Below are 14241 nucleotides of genomic sequence, written 5' to 3'. Positions count from 1 at the left end.
GCAGTCTCCATCTCCACCAACAAAGCTGGAATTGGGGTGGTACAGAATGCTCCAGAACCACGCCCTTGGCTGAACTACATCCAATTTACCTGATACAGATGGCACTGCTATATTGTATCTCAAACATCCAGAGATTATTGCAGACCTGATCATTGTTTGATAAATTAATGTGAGAGTGCCCCTGTCACAACTCTGTGAACACCCAGATAAGCACCTCATTAAATTAGTAACTTCTTCTTAACACTTCTTAACTACTTTACCTACATGAACCCTCCAGGTCATCCACCCACTAAACCACACACCTAAAAATTGAAATTCTTCTGACAGGAGGTCCATACAACAAGACCTCTTGATTCCTTACTTTTTTCTTGCCAATACTACATACTTAGATTTTCCCACAGAACCCCACCTCCATGTCCACTGCTCCACCTTACTAAGAGCTTGTTGCATTTCACGAATGGTGAATTTACAATAAATGTTTTTTGGGATTTAATTTTACAGTATTTTACAATTGCTAACAATTACTAACACTTTTCTGAGTTCATTTCTTTCAAAACATATTACACAGTCTGTACAACAGAAGTCAGTGTTGACTTAACAGTGGATCACTTGTTATTGCTTTGACAAAAATGCATTCGACAACCACATACATAAAAATTCAGATTTTTTTTTTTTTTCAAAACTACTGTAAATTATACTGGAATTTGTTACATTCTGCTACATCTGAAAATTAAAAATGCATTAACTCCAAATTAGGACATACAAGACGAAGTGCCTATTTTCTTTTCTTGATGCCTCCTATTACATAAAATACAAGTGCCGTTTGACTGTTCTCTTCTAGTCATACAGTGGTTTACAGCCCATCCCAAGATGGTGTCACTTTTTCTTTTACTTTTCCATTCTTCAGCCCCATTTTCCTCATGACAGTGGAGAGTTTATGACCACAATCAGCCACATCATGCAATGAATGATGCATATCATGTCTGGACATTATAGTATCTGCTGAAGATTACCAGGGATGTTTCAGGCATGCAACGAGATTCTTGATGTATGGACCTTTTTCACGGCAGACATTTTGACACATCAGAGTAGGAGCAACACAGGTGTGTTCAATGACACTAATCAGCTGCGTTCCACTTAGGGGAAACCCTGGTATTGTCCATGTTGGCTAAATGTTACTAGCTTACTGGGACACTGAATGGAACTCAGCCATCCTTAATGTTATCAGTTTCACCTGTGCTTTTTCTACTGACACAAGTCAAAATGTCTGCTGTGAGAAAGGTTCATTGTAAGAGTGAACATGAGGTGGGAGGTCAATGGGAACTTATGGCCAAATGCAGAAGACAGGGTTGACCAACGCGGTTGTATCTCTATATCTGAAGTTATCCGATATAAGTGCCTTTAGTGAATATGTCCAGTTTTGCATTGCCTTACTGAAATTACTTTAGTTTCATGTTGTGCACTTGGAAGTAGAGGCAAAAATAAAGCCTATTGAAGTGTTTTGCAGCATTTTTTTTGTGTGTGTGATAAATTACAAACAATCAAAGTGATGAAATTATTACAATCTTTCTCATTCGTTTGAACACATTTGCCCATTTAGAAGTTACATTTCCAAAACAGTTCACACACAGGCCTAAACTGAAAGTTTCTGGCCACAATGACACATTCTATTTGCAAAATGCTCAAAACATTAAAAACATGCAGCACAAGCAAATATTACCAGCTTGTAGTCAAATTAATATATTCAATAAATCAATTATTACACAATGGACAACAACATATAAAATACCTATTAATATGAACCGGTTCAACCTTGCAGTACTTTGTGCTATATAACTGTGTTATTTGTTGAGACTTTGCTTTGTTATAGTGGGTGCCAAAAAAGGCTCACAAGCACATTGCAGCATGAATCATATTCTCTTCTGTAAAGATTATTTTACTAGAGACACTAAACCCTGAAGAAGTCTGTCCACTTCTACAGTTTTTCTTGATTGCTAAAACATGCATAATGAGACTGGGACCCGCTTGATCTTCATTATCACCTTCTTCTTCTTCTCTTGCAAATGTGTTTACACATTTTCACACCCTATTTCAAAACAGTTATAAAGATCTCATAAAAGACCTAATTAGCTACTGGATTGAATGTGTTCAACAAAAGGAAAACATCTATTCACAGCTGATAGACCTCACTTGCATTATTATGAATCACTGATGCACCTGTATAAAACTCCTTTGCAAAAAACTCTTGAGCCAGCAATCATTCTTATCCATCTATACAAGATACCACTCCTGTTCTGCCATTTGCAAGCAAAGCGGTCAAGGGCACATAAGGAGAGGAAGAGGCCATGGCACAGGGGAAAAGAGTATTCAGCATTAATGAGTTCGAAATGTATGGAAAGAAGCCCACGTAAAAACCTGATATATGGCTGTTGCAGTCCAGCAAAAAAGGATGACATTAAAAAAATCTGATCCAGTACAATAAAAAAGAAAGAGTTTGGATTTACTCTTTATAGAGTCTTTGGTGAAGCAAGAAGGCACTACAAAAGCTGTGCCATAATAAATGCCCGATATTTTCTTGGTGCTAAATGTAGGTGCAACATGTCAACAACAATTGATGAGCATGGAAAGACCCGACACAAGAATAAAATGATTTTAACAGGACAACTGTGTTAAACATGCAGATGCAGAGTGCAGCAGGGTTTGGTATCTCTATTTAAATCATCTTCAGAGAAAATAATACCATTCATGCTGTGATATGCCTGCTTGCCTTTTTTGCACATACTTATAGCTATGTAAAGCATCAAGAAATGGCACAGGCATATAGAATAAATTCAAGTTAAACTGGTTCATATCTTACTATATAATGATGAAAACTGTCTGTGGGTGTGTCTGTTCCACGTTTTTCTCCTCACTGACTTGGTCAATCCATGTGAAATTTGGCACAGTGGTAGAGGGTCATGGGAGGATGCGAATGAAGCCGTATAACATCAATTAGCCAAAGGGGGGCGCTATAGCAACGATTGAAATCGCAAACTTTGAATGGGCATATCTCATGCCCCGTATGTCGTAGAGACATGAAACTTTGCACAGAGATGCCTCTCCTCATGAGGAACAAATTTGCCTCAAGAACCCATAACTTCCGGTTATATAGATTTTCTGCCATTTTGAATTTTTTGAAAAACACTTAAAATCGATCTCTTCCTAGGAAGTTTGACCGATCTGCATGAAACTCGGTGAACATAATCTAGGGACCAATATCTAAAGTTCTCTCTTGGCAAAAGTTGGAAAACTTACTAAAACTGAGCTTCTATAAGGCAATGAATATTGCGGAGGGCGTGGCTCATCACATAAAGGTGTATAACATCTCAAGGGTTTCACCGATCACCACGCAACTTTGTAGGCATATGACCACACATAATCTGAGGGGAGCCCTCCATTATTGACCCCATCAAACAAAATGGGGGTGCTAGAGAGTTAATTTTTTATCTAGGCCTAACCGCCATATTGATTTTTACGAAACTTGGTAGATATGTAGAACAGGACGCCTCAAGGTGACTGGAGAAATTTAACTCTAATTGGCAACTGGGTGGCGCTATAACAACAGAAAAATGGCTAAAATGCAATAGGTCGCTGTGGATGCAATCGTACTATCAAATTCACAAAAACTCTGTCTGAATACATTGCTCTTCTTAATGGGTTCAGTTGACTATTTAATCTGCAATTTCCTATGACCTGTATCCCAAACACACACCATGTGAAACTGTACGTGGGCAACTGTGCACTCAGTGGGCATGGACTAGTTAATAGCTGTATTTTGTATTTTGTTGTCATTGTGTAATGACTGAATAAGAATATATTCATTTGAACACACGTTGTATTGTGTGATGGAAGTCTGCTTTTGTTAATGTTTTTAATGTTTTTAGCATTTTGCAAACAAAATGTGTCATTTTGGCCAGAGACTCTCAGTTAATGCCTGTGTGTGAACTGTTTTGAAAATGTAAATTCTGAACAGACAAATGTGTTCAAGCAGATGAGAAACACTTTTTAAGATGCCCAGTTGAAAGTTTTCTTCATACATTTTATTCTTGTGCGCTGTTTTTTTTTTGTGTGTCCAACAACTGTCATTGATATGTAAGACCTATACCCCTTTCCAGCAGTCATGGGCTAGCTTGGTTTGGCTTGCTTTGGGCCATCAGCTCAGCAGCTCAGCACAACAGGGATTTGCATTTCCGTTACAACAGGGCTACCCTCTTGAATGTGTGTTTTTAACTGATGTCTTGGCTTGAGTAGAGGTGTTTAATAGCAGCAGACTGATCCATGGCTAAAGTGCCCTGTTATTTTTGCTGCATGTATTTTTCCACAGCACAACAGGTAAAAGAAGTTTACCTGTTTAGCTGTTTGCAGGGGCGCAGCAAGAGTCTGTTGTCAGCGGCTCTAATTGTGCATTCCAATACCCATACTACCATACTATATAGTATGCCAGAAAAAGATATAGCATGTCCCAATACATAGTATGTCAAATGCAGTATGCTAAAAATACCAGGATGATCTATTACATCCACTCCGATTTTGCACTATGCAAGTCAGCATGCTTTTCTGGCTATTCTGCCTCACAATCCACTGCGCAGCGAATGATATGTCACATCGACTGAGCTGCAGATTACAGCTGTTTGACAGCTGTCAGAAATTGCAGTGATGGATGACAGTGCATTCAAGTAACTCATGGTCAGTGGAATGGTAATAATAGGAATATCAATTGATTAAGTGAGCAAAATAATCATAAATATTACAAACAACAGTAGGACAGAACTATAAATATTACAGTAAAATAGAAATGCAGATGTAATTTCACTATCGCAAATATAATGTGTTAAAATCTATAATCTATGCAGTTATAACTTTATACTGCAAGGTAACAACAGCAGAGTCCTCTGAGTTAACCTTCATCTCATCTCCAGTGACTGGCATTTGTTTTTTGTCTCCATGGTAACAGATATAAAAGCAAGAGGGTTATGGTTCAGGGAATACTGTTATGAGAAAGTATCATGTTCCAACTGTGTGCATACTGCATGCAACAGTACATACACAAGGGCAGCGGCAGTAGCTACTGAAAGTAAAAAGAAAAAGTATGCGATTCAGAATGTACCCTAAGTCTAACACCTCACTGTGGATGTTTCTGCTTTTACTTTCCTCCCTGCCTTATCATTAGACTTTATTGAAGAGAAGCTTCAATAGTTCCACTAATTCAGTGATAACCCATTTTATTTCCATTAGATTCTTTGGAATAAAAGTCCCCCGTTCTTTTAATATGTAAAAACTTTTATTGTGAAACACCAAAATAAGGAAATGTTGAGTTTTCGAACAGTAACTTCACACAAGTGAACATGAAAGACGTCGGAGAGAAACTAATCTCCAAACCACAGAGATTCATTTAGAAGCTACAAAAGTCCTGAGAGCTGAACACACAGAGACTTTGGAGTGGAGTCTCACAACACACACGCTTGTTTGAAGGGGAGAAGCAGAGTCGTTGGGGTTTGGTCGGTGGGACTTAACCACTACCTGCTTGAGGGCGGGCAGGCTAAACTGACAGTGGAAAACCAAATCAGCGCAGCATGGCTTTACTCGGTGCGGCTGAAAGTGACAGTGAAAAAAGAAACTACAGTAAGTGACTAGAGTGTGACCTGTGTTACACTGTAGTTAGCATTCAGTGTGTGACAGCTTTTGTGCTGCATTCTTTATTCACAGAAGAGCCAATAAAGCATGTCACCCAAACTCAGAAACAAATTTTTACTGTACTCAATCGAATTTTTCCATGTCAGTGTAGGCTAGGTTTTGACCAAGTCTGGTTTTCATTCTTTTCAAACTGCTGAATAATGGTCTTTTTCCTTTTTGATCCATGATTGCAAATAACAAAACATAGGTGGCATCTTTTCTAAGTGGCCACAGATTGATTGCTGGGTGAAGAGTTGCGCAAAAAAGTTTCACACAGGTGCATTAGAGATTCATAATTAAGCAAGTAATTTCTATCAGCTGCGAATAGATGTTTTTCTTCAGTTTAACACAGTTCATCCAAAAGAGTCTGGGTCTTTCTGTGCGATCTGTGTTAACTGTTTTGAAAAAGGGTGTAAGAATGTGTGAAACCAATCAGTACACTGGCAAGAGAAGACTTCTGCTGCACTTGGTAATGGTGGTAATGAATTTCATGTAGACCCCAGTTTCATTTAGCTTGTCTTAGCAATCAAAAACTGTAAGATATTTGTAATGAATAGTTACCTTGTCCAGAAGATAAGTGTAAATATCCAAGCAAAAATGTCCAAAAAAGGATTTTTCTTTCCATTATGGTGTTACTTCTCATCACTCAAGGTACAGACCAGTATTGTTTGTGACTGCATGCTACATTTGCATTACTTACTGCGGAGGGACGGACAAGGCATTGGGGACAGAGGCTACTTTCATATAACCAGAAAAACCAGGTGTCACAGACACATAGACTATGTTTACAGGACACTATGAAATACATCATACAGTGGAAAACAATCTGCAGTGACCCTACACCGTGCATAATTCAGTTTCAGTTTCAGTTTATTTTATTTATAAAAAGGACAGTACAGTCAACAATCAACATTACTATAAATGTGCCAGTTTTAGCCAGCCAGCTAATTCGCAACTGTAGTTCTCCGGCAAGATGTTATGAAACCATAACCTAAAACAGAAGCATTAAAAGTAAGATACAGTATTTACAATATATACAGAACAGGACAACATAATAATACATAATAGCCATGCAAAAAGCATAAAACAGCAGCATGCAGTCTAATAGCAGTCAAGCCATAGTCATCCATGCAAAGCAGCGGAGAGGCAGAGCAGCAGAACTTGAACAGCATAATGATAGACATGCAAGAAGCACAGAGCAGCAACATACAGTCCAGTTGTAATCAAGCAAAATAGTCAGCCATGCAGAGCATCAGAACTTGAGCAAAATAAAATACAATATCAATATTAATCAGACTATTGAGTGTTAGTACATACCAAGCCATGCAAAGCTGGCGGCCTGACAATGGACAGAGACATTTAGCAGGTTAGCAGCAAGTTAATAAACAATGGTAAAATACATCATAAACTAGTTAGGAGTGATCACGTTTTTGTTTTTTGAAAAGCCAGGTCTTTAGATTTTTTGTGAGGGTGTAATAAGTGGCACAGTATCTTATTTCAGTTGGTAAGGTGTTCCAAAACTGTGAGGCTCTAACAGCAAAGCAAGACTGACTGAAGGAGCTGGACCTGAAAGGTAATAATACAGTCCCCTCTCTGGGCAGATCTTGTAGACCTGTTGTCAGATGTTTTTTGTTTAACAAAAGAACTGAGAGGTGGAGGAGCCATGCCATTTAGGATCTTAAACAATAGGCAGGCATCAGCGTATTAGCTGAGGATGTTATATTTGCTGAGAATGTGACAATGATAGTGAATATTTGGTTTTCTGTCAAGCACTTTGAGAGCCTGCTTGTACAGGAAGAGAATGGGTTTCAGCATTGTACTTTTTGCATGGGTCCAGCTTGTCATACAGTATGTTAGATGAGAAATGATCATTGCATTCATATAAAGAAGCTGCCAATCCATTGTTTATTAAGAATAATTGTCAATTAGCTTTCACTTTAAATAGCCGCAGTATGACCGGAGGGAAGCACAGCCAGTTATCCTCCACTAGCCTCCCAGCTAGCTCCAGCTCTCCTTTTGGATCCAACCAGAGTACCGAGCCCTGGTTTGTTATTCAGGTTAAAGTGGGAAGAAGCAGTGGGTCTGTCGGGCAGCTGTGAAGCTGAGTGAAGTGGAGGCTGTGGAGGAAACACCGGGACTGTCTGGATGTAATAGTCCGTGGAGGTGCTGCGGTGCTCGGCTGCACAGATAGGAAACCCCTCGGCTGACAGGATGTACCACTCTCATTCCGCTCTCTCTCACGCAGGCACAGAACGTATGTGCTACTTGGCCGTCGGATGCAGTCTTTGTAGTGTGTTCAAATGCAACTGACACAGGTTGACGTGAGGCAACGTAGACGACTCAACAGTTGGCTTTCCTCGCCGCTAGTTCTTTGATGTCGGTTTGGTGTGTCAGCACCTTAAGGCATCATCGCAGAATAACATGGATGGTCATATTAATGTGTACGTGGTCTGAAAATAATGTATAAAACTCTTCTCAAGAACCCTGCTGTCTGTGATTTTTTTGTTAAGGAACTAATTTTAAAGATGGTGATGAAGTAATGAAAGACTACTCATTATGTGTCACTATACTTTAGGACTAACTAATGGACAGGTTATTGAGTAATGATTCTGTACTGATGAAGTAACTAGTTCACTAATCATTAAGTCGTGATTAACTTCTCTATGAAATTTGATCATGAGGTAATGAAGAACTGACCATTAACTAATGGTTAGTTCCTCATTAGTTCCTCAGTAACTACTCCTCTGAAATTTGATCAGGGGTTACTGAAGAACTGAACATTAACTAATAGTTCATCATTAGTTCCTCACTAACTACTCATTAGTTCTTCAGTAACTACTCTAATTTTGTGTACCTTATTGTAAAGTGTTACAGACTTTTTTAACAGCATGACAATGATACTATTAATTAAACATAGTAAAATAAATGTACCCACGCAGAGATAAAATACACAGGCATCCCTTTTTTTGCCATAGGAATAATAAAGTAATACAGGAGATGCATGTCAGGATTTTTTTTATATTTTAAATCATAAAATACATAAATACATAAAAGCAAAAGTTATGAACCAAACACCTTTACAGGATTCTACCAAGAAAAGTAACACTTAAAAAATGTAAAAAAATTACTGATACTTCACTGAGGATCGTCTTTGTTTCAGAACTACTTTAGATGATATCAAGTATGGACAGGAAACTACATCACTACCAGCATCAGTTTTTCATATTGTCAAAATGCCATTGTCCTCAGTGTGCTCTTGCCAAACCATTACTGGAAACTCTCATCAAGGTTGACAGACAGGTTTCTTGTCATTTTTTTTCTTGATTTGCTCTTGGTCTTTGGTCAGTTCAAATATTCCACATTCTACTTAAATAGCCTATAATTTATATCCCATTATTGGGCTATACCAGAAGGCTGTAAAACAATCTGTAATAAATCACACATTTTGGCATTTCCATTAGTTGGCTGGAAGCACTCAAAGTTAGGGTCAAGTTAGGGTCAAGAAGCAACTGGTAGCTCAGTGCTCTAACATCACAAGGAAGAAACTACTTTCACAGCTGGAACTAGAAATGCCCCAACAGAAGGGGAACACTGAACATCATGAGCTAAACCCAGTAGAGAATTAGCCTGGTGAAACCATACTGATCTCACGAGCTCATGTTCTATTTCGCTCCACAGATCAGTCTGGCCATGGAGTCATAAACGTGTATTCTGGCAGAGACAGAGCACAATAATCTGAAAGCCATGCCCCCAAAGAGGAAACGAGGCCCGCTTTCCCCTTCGCTTCTTCGCACGTTCGCTGTCATTCTGCCTCCGCAGCCGCGCCTTCAAGTCTCTGTGACTGAATTGCTAGCTAGCTAGCTAAAATTATTAGCTATAGCTAGCTAATAATTAGTTAATAATAAGATGGCAAAGGATTATTTTAGCACGCTATACTGATAAGCTTAATACTGCCGGTCTACCTCAGTGTCCCTTCTCCTTACCTTGCTTGTCTTGGAAAAGACATGAGCAGAAATCAGTCAGTTAACTAAATCAACCACTACTCCCCCATCTCCACATTCTCCCCTTACTGTAGTCCGAGCATGATGTGGAGATTCTTTTTTAAGAAGATGAGCATTTCGGCATGCTCAGCCGTCAGCCTGCTCCTACTACTGGCACACGTTGTTGTTCTGAGACATGCCTCTACATGCTGGTAGATTGATAGAAGTACTAGAGCGGACCACTGGAATGGACTGCTTGAATCGCGGATCGCTGGGCACAATTATAACAGAAGTTGCATTCATACTGTCAATGCTTTAGCTTAACATACATAAATGCAGTTAAATGTTACTCTAAAAAATACATTTGGCGGTTTTGACAAAGTGTTTGCTGCACACATAGGCATACCGAGTGTCAGGATCCTACAATTTCTTCCCTGTTGAAGCCTCACGTTTTATTGCCTGTATCCAGGGCTGGACTGGGACAAAAAATCGGCCCGGGCATTTTGAGCCTAGACCGGCCCACCAGGTATTGATGGAAAGACAAGGAAGCCTATGAATGAAAACAAACTTTCTTGTGACACCACTTGTACACTGTCTTGTTGGTGTATATGTACTTGTCTAATAAATTTAAACCTACACCATCCTCCCAGTCCCATTATTCTATACAGTACTTACTTAGAGGAACCCAAAAGGCTGCTTGGTCTAGTGAACCTCCTGAGCAATGTAAAACGTATGATGGGATCCTGAAAATAGGACAGAGAGGAACAGAGATGAGATAAATATTAAAATGTATAAATGACAGATTGTGATTTAGTGATATTTTCACAGACTATTTACTCACCATATCAATAAACACCTTAGACCTCCACAGCAGCAATACTCAGCACGACAACACAGAATATTTCCTCAAACATGGAAACCTTTAAAAAGTGAAAGGAGACAGAGAGAGAAAGGTGAGAAATAATGACACTTGATAGACTTGCTTAGATGATCACAGTGCTGGTATTTTTATTTTAGAAACATAGTTGCATCATGTATTCTATACAGTACTTACTTAGAGGAACCCAAAAGGCTGCTTGGTCTAGTGAACCTCCTGAACAATGAACAACGTATGATGGGATCCTGAAAATTGGACAGTGAGGAATAGAGGTGAGACATGATCACTGATGAATATTAAAATGAATAAATAACAGATTTAGTAATATTTTCATAGACTATGTACTCACCACATCAATAAACAGCACAGCAACACATAATACTTCCTCAAACATGGCAACCTTTAAAAAGTGAAGGGATATTTTAAATTGAACGGAAACATGCCCACAATAAAAAAAAAAAAAATACAGGTAATTATTGTCCACAAGAGTTTGCTGTTAAATGTCAGTAAAAAAAACAGTAAGATAAAAACACAACTTATCTAGAATAAAGAGGATATTTATGTATAAAAGACAAATACATTTAAGTAATTACTTTCAACTCCAAGCCACTTTTATGTTAATGAGCAGCATCATATCTCCTGGCAAATCCTAATTTGATTCAATTTAAATTATATCTGCAAGTGTAGAGGGTTTATGATGAATACTAGCCTCATCATTTGGTTTTACATGAACATTTTTGCTCTGTTGAGCTTTTGCTGTTTCAGAGTAAAGAATTACTGCATAGTGCACTTATATCAATTAATAGATATTGAAATATTTTACTGCCTAACTAATAACAACTATACTTAACTAACTAAATGAATAAAATAAAATTACTGAAGCACTAAGATCACTATCACTAGTATAACATCATGGAAACAGCCCAGCAGTAGAGAAACCCTGTCATGCTGCTCAACAGCCAGATAAATTGTTAAATGGCCAACTCATAACTATGCTGGGAATCACAGCCATGTAACTCGGAGACCACGGTGAGGAGGAAATCCGCAAAGACAGCAACATTCTTTGCCAGACATCATCACAGCTCATCTCCGCTGCACGCTGCACTTGCTTGCTGGTCTGTTTACAGTGGCGTTGTGCTAGCCTACGTCACACGTTCTGTTTACTCTGATTGGTTTTCCGTCTTTCCAATTGCGTGAATGGGCACTTTGAGTGACAGCCGTTGATACCGCCCCTCGGGAATAGAAGAAATGTACAGCCCGTGTGCAGACCCATTCGCGTTTTGCGAATTGGGTCTGGCAACGCCAGTCTAGTGAACATGCAACAGAAAAATAAGGCTGATATCTAAAATAAAAACACGTAAAGATAGCACACACATCCCAAAAGACTGCTGGGTGCTGGACCAAAAGGTAACAATGAAATAAAAGATAAAGTCCGCACACCAAAAGCTGCTCCTTGAAGAATTTATTCGCTGTAACATTTCGGGCTTCCTGCCCTTCATCAGACATGTCTGATGAAGGGCAGGAAGTTTATCTTTATCTTTTATTTCATTGATATCTAAAATAAAACAGGACACAGGAGAGAAACAAAATTCCAAACCTCTGAGAGTTGAACACAAGAGACAAAAACGCCTTTCTCTCTGGTCTCCTGCACAGTCAGAGGTGAGTTGAGTCTCGCAACACATACACTAGTTTCAGGGGGCGAAGGGGGATCATCGGGGGTTGGCTACTGTCGGCAAGACGTCACCACTACCTGCTTGGAGGCGGGCAGGTGCCCTTTGGCCCTACTCCAAAGAAGATCCCTCTCTGGCATGGCTCAGTTTGCCTCACATGTTAAAACTGACAAAGGAAATGCAAATCAGCATTGCATAGTTTGACTAAGCGCAGCCAAAAATGACAACGTAAAAAGGTCAATTAGATGGGTAACAGAAGTGCAGAAGAGGGTCATGCCACACAGGTGCAGGATGAATAAGAAGTACAAGAAGGTGTCCATAAGTGAGGCTCTAGAGACTGCCAAACAAAGACTCACAGCTCTGGCTGCTTGGCTGAAGAGATAGACTAGACAAGCAGAAGCCAAGAGAATGAATGGTCTGTTCCATCAAGGGTATACTCCCAGCTGCAAGGTAGCAACAACACGAGGACATACCCATCAAGAGCTGACACCACAATACTTTGAGGGTATCTGGGAGAAAAAGGCATCACACAACATGGATGCCAAGTGGTTGGTGGACCTTAAAGCAGACCACAGCAACCTCCCAGTACAATAACAAGTCACTATCATCATCCAACAACAAGTATCAGGCATAAAGAGCTACTTACTGTCTAATCTGTCATAGTTTTACTTGTATTGCAAATCCATAATCCCAGGTACTTTTTCTCCTAAGTATTTCATGTCCCATTTCCATAGGTATTTTGATTTCAGTGTCATGGGGATTGTATCTCCCCGTGTCATCGCCTCATATTTCTGCATGTTTAGTTTATACCATGATACATGACTATATTCATTAATGGTTCTAAATAGTACTGGGAAGGTGGTCTCAAGTCATTTAAATACAGAATAAGATCATCTGCATATAGAGTAAGATTGAGGTGCAGCCCTGTAGTTTCTAACCCTTGACTTTATATTTTACTGGTTCACTCTCTCTCTTGGGGTCTAAAATTACAACCTGGGCTACAGATTAACACTGAATTTAGAATTAAGTTTAGCTTTCCACAAAGTAAAGTATATCAGAAATCTGACGGTGAATCTGGAAAGTTTCCCCCCAATTCTTCCACACTGTGAAATTGCAACAGGGTCTACATTGGCACCTTCACCTTACCTGACCTTTAGTCTAGTGGCACTGATTGGGTGCGGTTTGTGTGTGCAGTGGTGTTGTCTGTGTGTGTGTGTGTGTGTGTGTGGGTAGAGGGACTTCACTTGCTGTGAGCCAGTGGCTGTGGGGCAGTTACTGATTGAGGACAGGTGTGATTCAGGTGCTTCACTCCCTGGGGTATTTAAGCTGCAGGCTGCAAACGCTGCTCTCGCTCTCACTCTCTGTGTGCTTCTGATCTGCAGGTGTGTGCACATTTAAGTAAAGGGCTTTTACCATGATGTTACACATGACATTAACAATGTGAATGCTCTCTCTCATTCTCTGTGTGCTTGGCAGCAGTCTGAAGTCAGCCATCAAGTAACAGTTACGTGTGACAACGAAGGACAACTACAGAAGCAACCCAGCATTAGATGAACTCTGTGTAAATAATAAAATAGTGTTTTAACTCTTTTTAGCATTGTGTTGTCTTTTGCCCTTACATTACTGGGTGTCAAATCGTGAATCTGCAGACCCACTGCAAGTATTGCATTAGGGATGTTATAAAATATTTATGTCTGATGGTATCACCATCAGATGCCACTAGTACCAATCACAGGTAAACCACAGCACCTCTGAATTTCTCTTTAAAATTGATTTTATTGTTGCCATGTATGTGGTGAAGGCTTTTCAGCAAATATGAATGGGGCTGCAGTTTCAGGGCTGCAGTTGTTGGACCCATGGCTGTGAAGGCCGAAGTTGTCAGGACTAGAGTTGTTGTGATCATAGTTGTGGGGGCTGCAGTCATCAGGGCAGCCTTTGTGGGAGCTGCACTGGTCGGAGCCATGGTTGTTGGAACCGCAGTTGTGGGGCCGCAGTTATTGGA

Source organism: Epinephelus lanceolatus, chromosome 6, assembly GCF_041903045.1.
Source record: "Epinephelus lanceolatus isolate andai-2023 chromosome 6, ASM4190304v1, whole genome shotgun sequence".
In the NCBI taxonomy this organism is placed as follows: domain Eukaryota; kingdom Metazoa; phylum Chordata; class Actinopteri; order Perciformes; family Serranidae; genus Epinephelus; species Epinephelus lanceolatus.
This window is presented reverse-complemented; position numbering follows the sequence as displayed.